A 12128-nucleotide genomic window follows, 5' to 3' on the forward strand; every position below is an offset into this window, starting at 1 on the left:
TGAGACAACCATTGCCCTATAGTTTGCCAACGACCTTCTTGGCCTCATTTACTTCTGGGGGAAATAAAACCATTTTCTCCCCCAAGAGGTCCCTGTTCTGATGAAAAAGCGACTGGACAGCCTTGAGGGAGGGAACATGCGTGCTGTCATTTGGGTCTCTGGTCCCTTTTAGCTGTGCATGGAAGGTAGCAATGAATATTAAGAAATAAAAACAAAAGAAGCTACCAACCAGTTTAGCAACTCCTATCTCCTTCCAGTAGCCGATTTCTGGCACCTGTAGTTAAAACAACCAGAAGAGAGTAAGGAGAAGAGAGTAGTTGGAAGAACCCAAGGCTTTCAGGAAGGAATCTTCCTCCAGGAATGGAAGCCACTTTTACCAGATGTGCCTTTTGCTTGGAAGCTGGTTTTTCCTGGATATATGTTATCCTCAATACCAGAGGGCAGAGAGAAAAATTAAAATCAAGGCACATAGTAATTGCCAACATTTATTAAGCTCTTGCTATGCACTGGGAATTGTGCTGTGCTAAGCATTTTCATGCATCATTTCATTTACTCTTTATCTGAACTTCAGGATGTAGGTACTATTAATATACAAATTTTACAAAGAGGTTAAATAACTTGCTCAAGGTCATGCAGCTATGATGTGGCAGAGCAGGGATTTCAACTCAGGCAGTTTGACATCAAGCTTGCCATCTATCAGTATGATGCCAATCAGCCTCTATTTTGGAGAAAAATCCCAAGTAGGAAACATGAAATACACAGATAATGTGCAGGTCTAATTCTAATAACTAGATTTATCCTGTCTTGTCTCATTTCTGTCTTGTAGATATTCATGTCTTTTTTTTTTTTTTTTTTTTTTTTTTTTTGCGGTACGCGGGCCTCTCACTGTTGTGGCCTCTCCCGTTGCGGAGCGCAGGCTCAGCGGCCATGGCTCACGGGCCCAGCTGCTCCGCGGCATGTGGGATCTTCCCGGACCGGGGCACGAACCCATGTCCCCTGCATCGGCAGGCGGACTCTTAACCACTGCGCCACCAGGGAAGCCCTATTCATGTCTTTTATAACAAGATGACACATGGCTTTCATCTTTTCTCTGTGTGGTCTCTGCAATGTGATCATTGCAGAAGTGCAGTGACTCTGGGGCTTAGGTACGGAAGAGGTAGGGCAGGACTAGTGAGGAGAAAGGAGGTTTGAGGAAGCCTGGAATAATTCAGCACCCTATCAGCGGCATGTGGATAACAGAACTGATTGAACATTTAAGGAGGATGACCTCTCTTCCTGATGTGTCATTCAAACATGTATGATGTCATAATACTAACAAAACAGGAAGCTACGAATCAGAAGTTCAATGCAACTAGTGTTACACCCATGGATGGAGTCACTGAAGTTGATCAAGCTTCATAGGTGTGTGATTTGAACATTTGCTAAAAAAAATGAATTGACTTGTGAGCATTAACCTCAGAGATGAGAGGAGGCACAGTCTTGTTTGTGAACAGTTTTTCAGTTTATAATAAAAGTAGAATAATTAGGAAAGGCCCCTATCTTTTCCCAGGTAGTAGTAGGGACATAGACAAAATGATCTTTCTGTTACTCTTCCCTTTTTTTTTTTTTGTGGTACGCGGGCCTCTCACTGTTGTGGCCTCTCCCGTTGCGGAGCACAGGCTCCGGACGCGCAGGCTCAGCAGCCATGGCTCACGCGCCCAGCCGCTCCGCGGCATGTGGGATCTTCCCAGACCGGGGCACGAACCCGCGTCCCCTGCATCGGCAGGCGGACTCTCAACCACTGCACCACCAGGGAAGCTCCTCTTTCCTTTTCTTAACATCTCTTTTTGAAAATTATGAACTATTTCAGATATTCTGGCATAAAACACCACTGTACCTAATACCCAGTTCAAGAAATAGAACATTAACATTACAGTTCAAGCTGCTAACAAACTTTGCCCCCCACTCCTTCCTGCCTCCTCAAAACAGACATACACCCCCAGCTGAAATAAATCACTATTCTGAATTTGGTGTTTTTCATCCTCCATATCTTTAAATGGTTTGCTTGGAATCTTTCTTCGTTTTGATTTGCTTTCTTTATTTTTGGCTTGGAGAAATACCAAGTCTCGGGACTTCCCTGGTGGCGCAGTGGTTAAGAATCCGCCTGCCAATGCAGGGGACACGGATTCGAGCCCTGGCCGGGAAGATCCCACATGCCCGGGAGCATCTAAGCCTGCACGCCACAACTGCTGAGCCTGCGCTCTAGAGCCCGCGAGCCACAACTACTGAAGCCCGTGTGCCTAGAGCCCGTGATCTGCTTCAAGAGAAGCCACCGCAATGAGAAGCTGCGCACCACAGCAAAGAGTAGCCCCCGCTCGCTGCAACTAGAGAAAGCCCGCATACAGCAGTGAAGACCCAACGCAGCCAAAAATAAATAAATAAATTTACTAAAAAAAAAAAAGAAAGAAAGAAATACCAAGTCTCTAAGGTCCCAAGAGAATTGAGAAGGAGGTCTGGACCAGGGGAAAGAGAGGATTTCCCAAGTCAGAAACCTGAGAGACTAAGGCTCCCTGGTTGATGTAGATCATCATTTGAGGAGCAGTGTGTGTTGTTGCTCTTTGTATATGAATTCCTATTTGATGACCTGACCGTGGAATCTAATTACAGTCCAGCCCACCTGACTCATCTGTGTCCTCATTCCTTCTCCATCCTTGCATGCTGTTGTGGTGCAGTCATCTTCTCGACTGTCTGAAACTAGTTTATTTCCTTTCTCAGTACCACCTCCCCATTGAGGCAACTCCCTTCCCCTACACACAAACACACACACACCACCTTAAAACCAAAATATACCACAAACAGTCATTGGTCAATCTTTCCTCTTTGGGCCCCTTATAAAGTTGGACTCTCTGCAAAATACAGTGGACCTCCACTCTAACCATTCATGATACTTATTCATTCATATTACAGTCACATCCTAGCCGTGCTTTTCTTCTCCTTTTCCTCTCCAAAGGAAAAATGAAGTTACTTTGAACATGTATTATCACCAGCCCTAGGAAATGCTGGGTACCCACTATGTTCATGGTGTAGGGCATGGTACTCCGTGCTGGGTCTCTGAATGTACTTCTGTTGGGGAGAGGGAAGGTTTTATTCTTCAAGTAGTAGCGAAAACTTGCTTTAAAGAGAGAACAGTTGGGAAAGGATTCAGACGAGGATGGTTATAACTTGGCTATAAACTGTGGAATTGATAGGCCAGATTAAGAGATCAAATAGATCAGCAAGTTCTCACCAAACTAATATTAGTGTTAAGCCTAAACTAATTAGATGGGAACTAAAGGGTGTAATTAAGTGGATTTGGATGAAGTTCTGAAATGACTTAATCATTAAGTAGTTGCTGGGAGTAGCTTTTTTTCTCCCTTTTTTTCTTTTTTGAGAGCAGTGTTGGCCCACCTACCATAAAAATTTAGAGGATTCAGTAGTCCTTTTCTTCCCAGTGTTAATGAAAGTCTGAGGGGAGGGCTGAGATCATCTAGTAGCATCAGTGGGTTTTGTAAGGAATGCCAAATCTTAACATGTTCAAAATGGAACCCGTCTTACCTCTGGCCTCTCTCCTCTATCCTCATGCCACCTAACTGCAGCACCCAGACTCAATACTTCACAGCAATCCTCCCATAGCTCCTGTGAGATCACTCTCATAACTGTCTCCGGCTCTTCATCCTCTCTACTCTGATCAGGACTTCACTATTTGTAGGATCACAGACCACTGAGGATGGAAGAAACTACAGAAGTTCCTTGTTTCACATCTTTCATTTTATAGAGACACATCTGAATTGTCATTCCTCTCCTTAAAATACTTTGAGGTATTTTCATAGCATTCAGGATGAAATTCAAAGTCCCTATAAGACATTAAAAAACCTTCATAAACTGGGCCTACGTGCATTTCCCCACCACGTATTCATCCATACTCTTTACTACAGTCACATCTAATTTTTCTGAAACTGTCATGCTTTCATGCTACTGGGCTGCACCCTTTGCTTGGACCCATTCCCACCCTGTTCTCCTGGCTTAGTCTTAGCCTTCCTTCAAGGTTCAGCCCAAGCACCACCTTTTGGAATAGGATGTTAGGTGCTGCTTCACTGTAATCTCTTAACACAATGAACATATCTCTAGATTTAACCCACTAGGATGTAATCGTCCTCTTTCTCTCCCTGAAAAATTTGAATTCATGAAGGGCACCAAATTTTTCTATGTATAATTCTTCTATTATATTATAGTAGTTATATATTAATGTCAAAACTGATGATAAACTTTTGGGAAACTGAAGTCCTTTATTTAACAAACTTGTCCTAAAAAATTCATTTTTTGGAGATAGCGTCGGTAGATAACCCATCTACTGCTACAGTTTTGCTTATTGTTTGTTCCCCAAATCTTGTCCCTTGACATACTATTAAACTGTGAGTAACTCTTAAAAGTAGCAGGCATTGGCTCATCAGGACTGTTTCAGGAGTTTTTGACTTTTTGATGTTATGAATATACCTATGAGTCTGAGATATTATGAAAGCCCCCAATTGACGATAATTTACATTGCAGTAACTTAAAACGCATCTGGCAATGGGCTGACTGATTTCAATTATCTTTCTTAACATGCTTCTAACATTCTTTATGTTCTTTATTTATTATTATCGATGTCTGTATTGAAACATTGTTTAATAAATGAGAAATATCAAGTTTAATAGTATTTACAAAGAACTGTAGCTTATAGCAAATATTCAATACTGGAAAATATTAGGGAACATAAATGGACAATATTTGGATCTCCCAGCAAGCTCCTCATAGCTCTACACAAAGTCATTTGTTGAAATTGCCAATTCAAGAATATATTTTGCTTCTCAAACTTGTTATTTCTTGGAACACTTGTCATAGAATTTGCATAAAGTATACTATGAGTATAATATATTAATATTTATTTTATTCATTGTTAGCAGTATACAGGACCATGGAATACATACTTATATTATAGTAACAGTTATAAGCCAGACAGATGGATTAGACTGTAACCATTTCCCTCCTATCTGCTAGTGTCTAGGTACCCAGAAATGTAAAATTTTTTTTTTTAACATCTTTATTGGGGTACAATTGCTTTACAATGGTGTGTTAGTTTCTGCTTTATAACAAAGTGAATCAGTTATACATATACATATGTTCCCATATCTCTTCCCTCTTGCGTCTCCCTCCCTCCCACCCTCCCTATCCCACCCCTCCAGGCGGTCACAAAGCACCGAGCCAATATCCCTGTGCCATGCGGCTGCTTCCCACTAGCTATCTACCTTACTACGTTTGTTAGTGTGTATATGTCCATGACTCTCTCTCGCCCTGTCACAGCTCACCCTTCCCCCTCCCCATAACCTCAAGTCCGTTCTCTAGGAGGTCTGCATCTTTATTCCTGCCTTACCCCTAGGTTCTTCATGACATTTTTTTTTTCTTAAATTCCATATATATGTGTTAGCATACGGTATTTGTCTTTTTCTTTCTGACTTACTTCACTCTGTATGACAGACTCTAGGTCTACCCATCTCATTACAAATAGCTCAATTTCGTTTCTTTTTATGGCTGAGTAATATTCCATTGTATATATGTGCCACATCTTCTTTATCCATTCATCCGATGATGGGCACTTAGGTTGTTTCCATCTCCGGGCTATTGTAAATAGAGCTGCAATGAACATTTTGGTACATGACTCTTTTTGAATTTCGGTTTTCTCAGGGTATATGCCCAGTAGTGGGATTGCTGGGTCATATGGTAGTTCTATTTGTAGTTTTTTAAGGAACCTCCATACTGTTCTCCATAGTGGCTGAACCAATTCACATTCCCACCAGCAGTGCAAGAGTGTTCCCTTTTCTCCACACCCTCTCCAGCATTTATTGTTTCTAGATTTTTTGATGATGGCCATTCTGACTGGTGTGAGATGATACCTCATTGTAGTTTTGATTTGCATTTCTCTAATGATTAATGATGTTGAGCATTCTTTCATGTGTTTGTTCGTAGTCTGTATATCTTCTTTGGAGAAATGTCTATTTAGGTCTTCTGCCCATTTTTGGATTGGGTTGTTTGTTTTCTTGTTATTGAACTGCATGAGCTGCTTGTAAATTTTGGAGATTAATCCTTTGTCGGTTGCTTCATTTGCAAATATTTTCTCCCATTCTGAGTGTTGTCTTTTGGTCTTGTTTATGGTTTCCTTTGCTGTGCAAAAGCTTTGAAGTTTCATTAGGTCCCATTTGTTTATTTTTGTTTTTATTTCCATTACTCTAGGAGGTGGGTCAGAAAGGATCTTGCTGTGATTTATGTCATAGAGTGTTCTGCCTATGTTTTCCTCTAAGAGTTTGATAGTTTCTGGCCTTACATTTAGGTCTTTAATCCATTTTGAGCTTATTTTTGTGTATGGTGTTAGGGAGTGATCTAATCTCATACTTTTACATGTACCTGTCCAGTTTTCCCAGAACCACTTATTGAAGAGGCTGTCCTTTCTCCACTGTACATTACTGCCACCTTTATCAAAGATAAGGTGTCCATATGTGCATGGGTTTATCTCTGGGCTTTCTATCCTGTTCCATTGATCTATCTTTCTGTTTTTGTGCCAGTACCATACTGTCTTGATAAGTGTAGCTTTGTAGTATAGTCTGAAGTCAGGGAGCCTGATTCCTCCAGTTCCTTCTTTTGTTCTCAAGATTGCTTTGGCTATTCGGGGTCTTTTGTGTTTCCATACAAATTGCAAAATTTTTTGTTCTAGTTCTGTAAAAAATGCCAGTGGTAGTTTGATAGGGATTGCATTGAATCTATAGATTACTTTGGGTAGTAGGGTCATTTTCACAATGTTAATTCTTCCAATCCAAGAACATGGTATATCTCTCCATCTATTTGTATCATCTTTAATTTCTTTCATCAGTGTCTTATAATTTTCTGCATACAGGTCTTTTGTCTCCTTAGGTAGGTTTATTCCTAGATATTTTATTCTTTTTGTTGCAATGGTAAATGGGAGTGTTTTCTTGATTTCACTTTCAGATTTTTCATCATTACTATATAGGAATGCCAGAGATTTCTGTGCATTAATTTTGTATCCTGCCAATTTACCAAATTCATTGATTAGCTCTAGTAGTTTTCTGGTAGCATCTTTAGGGCTCTCTATGTATAGGATCATGTCATCTGCAAACAGTGACAGCTTTACTTCTTCTTTTCTGATTTGGATTCCTTTTATTTCCTTTTCTTCTCTGATTGCTGTGGCTAAAACTTCCAAAACTATGTTGAATAAGAGTGGTGAGAGTGGGCAACCTTGTCTTGTTCCTGATCTTAGTGGAAATGCTTTCAGTTTTTCACCATTGAGGATGATGTTTGCTGTGGGCTTGTCATATATGGCCTTTATTATGTTGAGGAAAGTTCCCTCTATGCCTACTTTCTGCAGGGTTTTTATCATAAATGGGTGTTGAATTTTGTCAAAAGCTTTCTCTGCATCTATTGAGATGATCATATGGTTTTTCTCCTTCAGTTTGTTAATATGGTTTATCACATTGATAGATTTGCATATATTGAAGAATCCTTGCATTCCTGGAATAAACCCCACTTGATCATGGTGTATGATCCTTTTAATGTGCTGTTGGATTCTGTTTGCTAGTATTTTGTCGAGGATTTTTGCATCTATGTTCATCAGTGATATTGGCCTGTAGTTTTCTTTCTTTGTGACATCCTTGTCTGGTTTTGGTATCAAGGTGATGGTGGCCTCGTAGAAGGAGTTTGGGAGTGTTCCTTCCTCTGCTATATTTTGAAAGAGTTTGAGAAGGATAGGTGTTAGCTCTTCTCTAAATGTTTGATAGAATTCGCCTGTGAAGCCATCTGGTCCTGGGCTTTTCTTTGTTGGAAGATTTTTAATCACAGTTTCAATTTCAGTGCTTGTGATTGGTCTGTTCATATTTTCTATTTCTTCCTGATTCAGTCTTGGCAGGTTGTGCATTTCTAAGAATTTGTCCATTTCTTCCAGATTGTCCATTTTATTGGCATAGAGTTGCTTGTAGTAATCTCTCATGATCTCTTTTATTTCGGCAGTGTCAGTTGTTACCTCTCCTTTTTCATTTCTAATTCTATTGATTTGAGTCTTCTCCCTTTTTTTCTTGATGAGTCTGGCTAGTGGTTTATCTATTTTGTTTATCTTCTCAAAGAACCAGCTTTTAGTTTTATTGATCTTTGCTATTGTTTCCTTCATTCCTTTTCATTTATTTCTGATCTGATTTTTATGATTTCTTTCCTTCTGCTAGCTTTGGGGTTTTTTTGTTCTTCTTTCTCTAATTGTTTGAGGTGCAAGGTTAGGTTGTTTATTCGAGATGTTTCCTGCTTCTTAAGGTGGGCTTGTATTGCTATAAACTTCCCCCTTAGAACTGCTTTTGCTGCATCCCACAGGTTTCGGGTCGTTGTGTCTCCATTGTCATTTGTTTCTAGGTATTTTTTGATTTCCTCTTTGATTTCTTCAGTGATCACTTCATTATTAAGTAGTGTATTGTTTAGCCTCCATGTGTTTGTATTTTTTACAGATCTTTTCCTGTAATTGATATCTAGTCTCATGGCGTTGTGGTCAGAAAAGATACTTGATACAATTTCAATTTTCTTAAATTTACCTAGGCTTGATTTGTGACCTAAGATTATGATCTATCCTGGAGAATGTTCCATGAGCACTTGAGAAAAATGTGTATTCTGTTGTTTTTGGATGGAGTGTCCTATAAATATCAATTAAGTCCATCTTGTTTAATGTATCATTTAAAGCTTGTGTTTCCTTATTTATTTTCATTTTGGATGATCTGTCCATGGGTGAAAGTGGGGTGTTTAAGTCCCCTACTATGAATGTGTTACTGTCGATTTCCCCTTTTATGGCTGTTAGTATTTGCCTTATGTATTGAGGTGCTCCTATGTTGGGTGCATAAATATTTACAATTGTTATATCTTCTTCTTGGATCGATCCCTTGATCATTATGTAGTGTCCTTCTTTGTCTCTTTTAATAGTCCTTATTTTAAAGTCTATTTTGTCTGATATGAGAATTGCTACTCCAGCTTTCTTTTGGTTTCCATTTGCATGGAATATCTTTTTCCATCCCCTTACTTTCAGTCTGTATGTGTCTCTAGGTCTGAAGTGGGTCTCTTGTAGACAGCATATATAAGGGTCTTGTTTTTGTATCCATTCAGCTAATCTGTGTCTTTTGGTGGGAGCATTTAGTCCATTTACATTTAAGGTAATTATCGATATGTATGTTCCTATTCCCATTTTCTAAATTGTTTTGGGTTCGTTATTATAGGTCTTTTCCTTCTCTTGTGTTTCTTGCCTAGAGAAGATCCTTTAGCATTTGTTGTAAAGCTGGTTTGGTGGTGCTGAACTCTCTCAGCTTTTGCTTGTCTGTAAAGGTTTTAATTTCTCCACCAAATCTGAATGAGATCCTTGCTGGGTAGAGTAGTCTTGGCTGCAGGTTTTTCTCCTTCATCACTTTCAGTATGTCCTGCCACTCCCTTCTGGCTTGTAGGGTTTCTGCTGAGAGATCAGCTGTTAACCTTATGGGGATTCCCTTATGTGTTATTTGTTGTTTTTCCCTTGCTGCTTTTAATATGCTTTCTTTGTATTTAATTTTTGACAGTTTGATTAATATGTGTCTTGGCGTATTTCTCCTTGTATTTATCCTGTATGGGACTCTCTGTGCTTCCTGGACTTGATTAACTATTTCCTTTCCCATATTACGGAAGTTTTCAACTATAATCTCTTCAAATATTTTCTCAGTCCCTTTCTTTTTCTCTTCTTCTTCTGGAACCCTTATAATTCGAATGTTGGTGCGTTTAATGTTGTCCCAGAGGTCTCTGAGACTGTCCTCAGTTCTTTTCATTCTTTTTTCTTTATTCTGCTCTGCAGTAGTTATTTCCACTATTTTATCTTCCAGGTCACTTATCCGTTCTTCTGCCTCAGTTATTCTGCTATTGATCCCATCTAGAGTACTCTTAATTTCATTTATTGTGTTGTTCATCGTTGCTTGTTTCATCTTTAGTTCTTCTAGGTCCTTGTTAACTGATTCTTGCATTTTGTCCATTCTATTGTCCATTCTATCTCCAAGATTTCGGATCAACCTTACTATCATTATTCTGAATTCTTTTTCAGGTAGACTGCCTATTTCCTCTTCATTTGTTAGGTCTGGTGCATTTTTATCTTGCTCCTTTATCTGCTGTGTGTTTTTCTGTCTTCTCATTTTGCTTATCTTACTGTGTTTGGGGTCTCCTTTTTGCAGGCTGCAGGTTCATAGTTCCTCCTGTTTTTGATGTCTGTCTCCAGTGGCTAAGGTTGGTTCAGTGGGTTGTGTAGGCTTCCTGGTGGAGGGGACTAGTGCCTGTGTTGTGGTGGATGAGGCTGGATCTTGTCTCTCTAGTGGGCAGGTTCACGTCTGGTGGTGTGTTTTGGGGTGTCTGTGGCCTTATTATGATTTTAGGCAGCCTCTCTGCTAATGGGTGGGGTTGTGTTCCTGTTTTGCTAGTTGTTTGGCATAGGTTTTCCAGCACTGTGGCTTGCTGGTCGTTGAGTGAAGCTGGGTGCTGGTGTTAAGATGGAGGTCTCTGGGAGATTTTCGCCGTTTGATATTATGTGGAGCTGGGAGGTCTCTTGTGGACCAGTGTCCTGAAGTTGGCTCTCCTACCTCAGAGGCAGAGCCCTGCCTCCTGGCTGGAGCACCAAGAGCTTTTCATCCACACGGCTCAGGATAAAAGGGAGAAAAAGTAGAGGGAATTAGTAAAAGTATGAGGAAAGAAAGAAGGAAAGGAGGGTAGGAAGGAAGGAAGAAAGAAAGAAAGAAGCAAAGAAGGAAAGAAGGCAAGAAGGAAAGAAAGGAGGGAGGGAGGGAGGGAGGAAGGAAGGAAGGAGGGAAAGAAGGAAAAAAGACAGAAAGAAAGAAGATACAGTAAAAATAAAATAAAGTATAATAAAGTTATTGAATTAAAAAATTCTTATTTGAAAAAAAAAGGGACGGATAGAACCTTAGGACAAATGTTGGAAGCAAAGCTATACAGACAAAATCTTACACAGAAGCATACACATACACCCTCACTAAAAGAGGTAAAGGGGGAAAAATCATAAATCTTGCTGTCAGAGACCACCTCCTCAATTTGGGATGATTCGTTGTCTAAAGGAGGGAAGGAAGGAAGGAAAGAAAGAAAGAAAGAAAGAACGAAGGTAAAGTATAATAACGTTATTAAAATTAATTATTAAGAAAAAAAATTAAAAAAAAAAATGGACGGATAGAACCCTAGGACAAATGGTGGAAGCAAGACTATACAGACAAGATCTCACACAGAAGCATACACATACACATTCACAAAAAGAAGAAAAGGGAAAAAATCATAGATCTTGCTCCTAAAGTCCACTTCCTTAATTTGGGATGATTGGTTGTCTATTCAGATATTCCACAGATGCAGGGTATATCAAGTTGATTGTGGAGCTTTAATCCGCTGCTTCTGAGGCTGCTGGGAGAGATTTCCCTTTCTCTTCTTTGTTCTCACAGCTCCCAGGGCTCAGCTTTGGATTTGGCCCTGCCACTGCGTGTAGGTCGCTGGAGGGCGTCTGTTTTTTGCTCAGACAGGATGGGGTTAAAAGAGCCGCTGATTCGGGGGCTCTGGCGCACTCAGGCCGGCGGGGAGGGAGGGGCACGGAGTGCGGGGCGGGCCTGCGGTGGCAAAGGCCGGTGTGACTTTGCACCAGCCTGAGGCGCGCTGTGCGTTCTCCCGGGGAAGTTGTCCCTGGATCCCGGGAACCTGGCAGTGGCGGGCTGCACAGGCTCCGCGGAAGAGGGGTGTGGAGAGTGACCTGTGCTTGCACACAGGCCCCTTGGTGGCGGCAGCAGCAGCCTTAACGTCTCCCGCCCGCCTCTGGGGTCCGCGCTTTTAGCCGCGGTTTGCGCCCGTCTCTGGATTCCGCGCTTTCAGCCGCGGCTCGCGCCCGTCTCTGGATCAGAAATGTAAAATTTAACCTTCTACTCCACATGTCAGAATTTCCTGCTCTTGCTTTTTTTTTTTTTATCATTGGATTCCTTCAAATCACTAACATCTCTTGTTGATCACACAACAAGAAGACTGACACCACGAATCAA

General features: G+C 40.6%; 1 long non-coding RNA gene across 1 annotated transcript in view; it reads left to right on the forward strand.

The window, feature by feature from the left end:
- Positions 1–12128, forward strand: part of LOC117311562 (uncharacterized) — a 33548-nt gene that overhangs the window by 10146 nt on the left and 11274 nt on the right. The gene's annotated exons all lie outside the window — the stretch shown is intronic.

The sequence above is a fragment of the Tursiops truncatus genome, chromosome 1 (genome assembly GCF_011762595.2).
Source record: "Tursiops truncatus isolate mTurTru1 chromosome 1, mTurTru1.mat.Y, whole genome shotgun sequence".
In the NCBI taxonomy this organism is placed as follows: Eukaryota; Metazoa; Chordata; class Mammalia; order Artiodactyla; family Delphinidae; genus Tursiops; species Tursiops truncatus.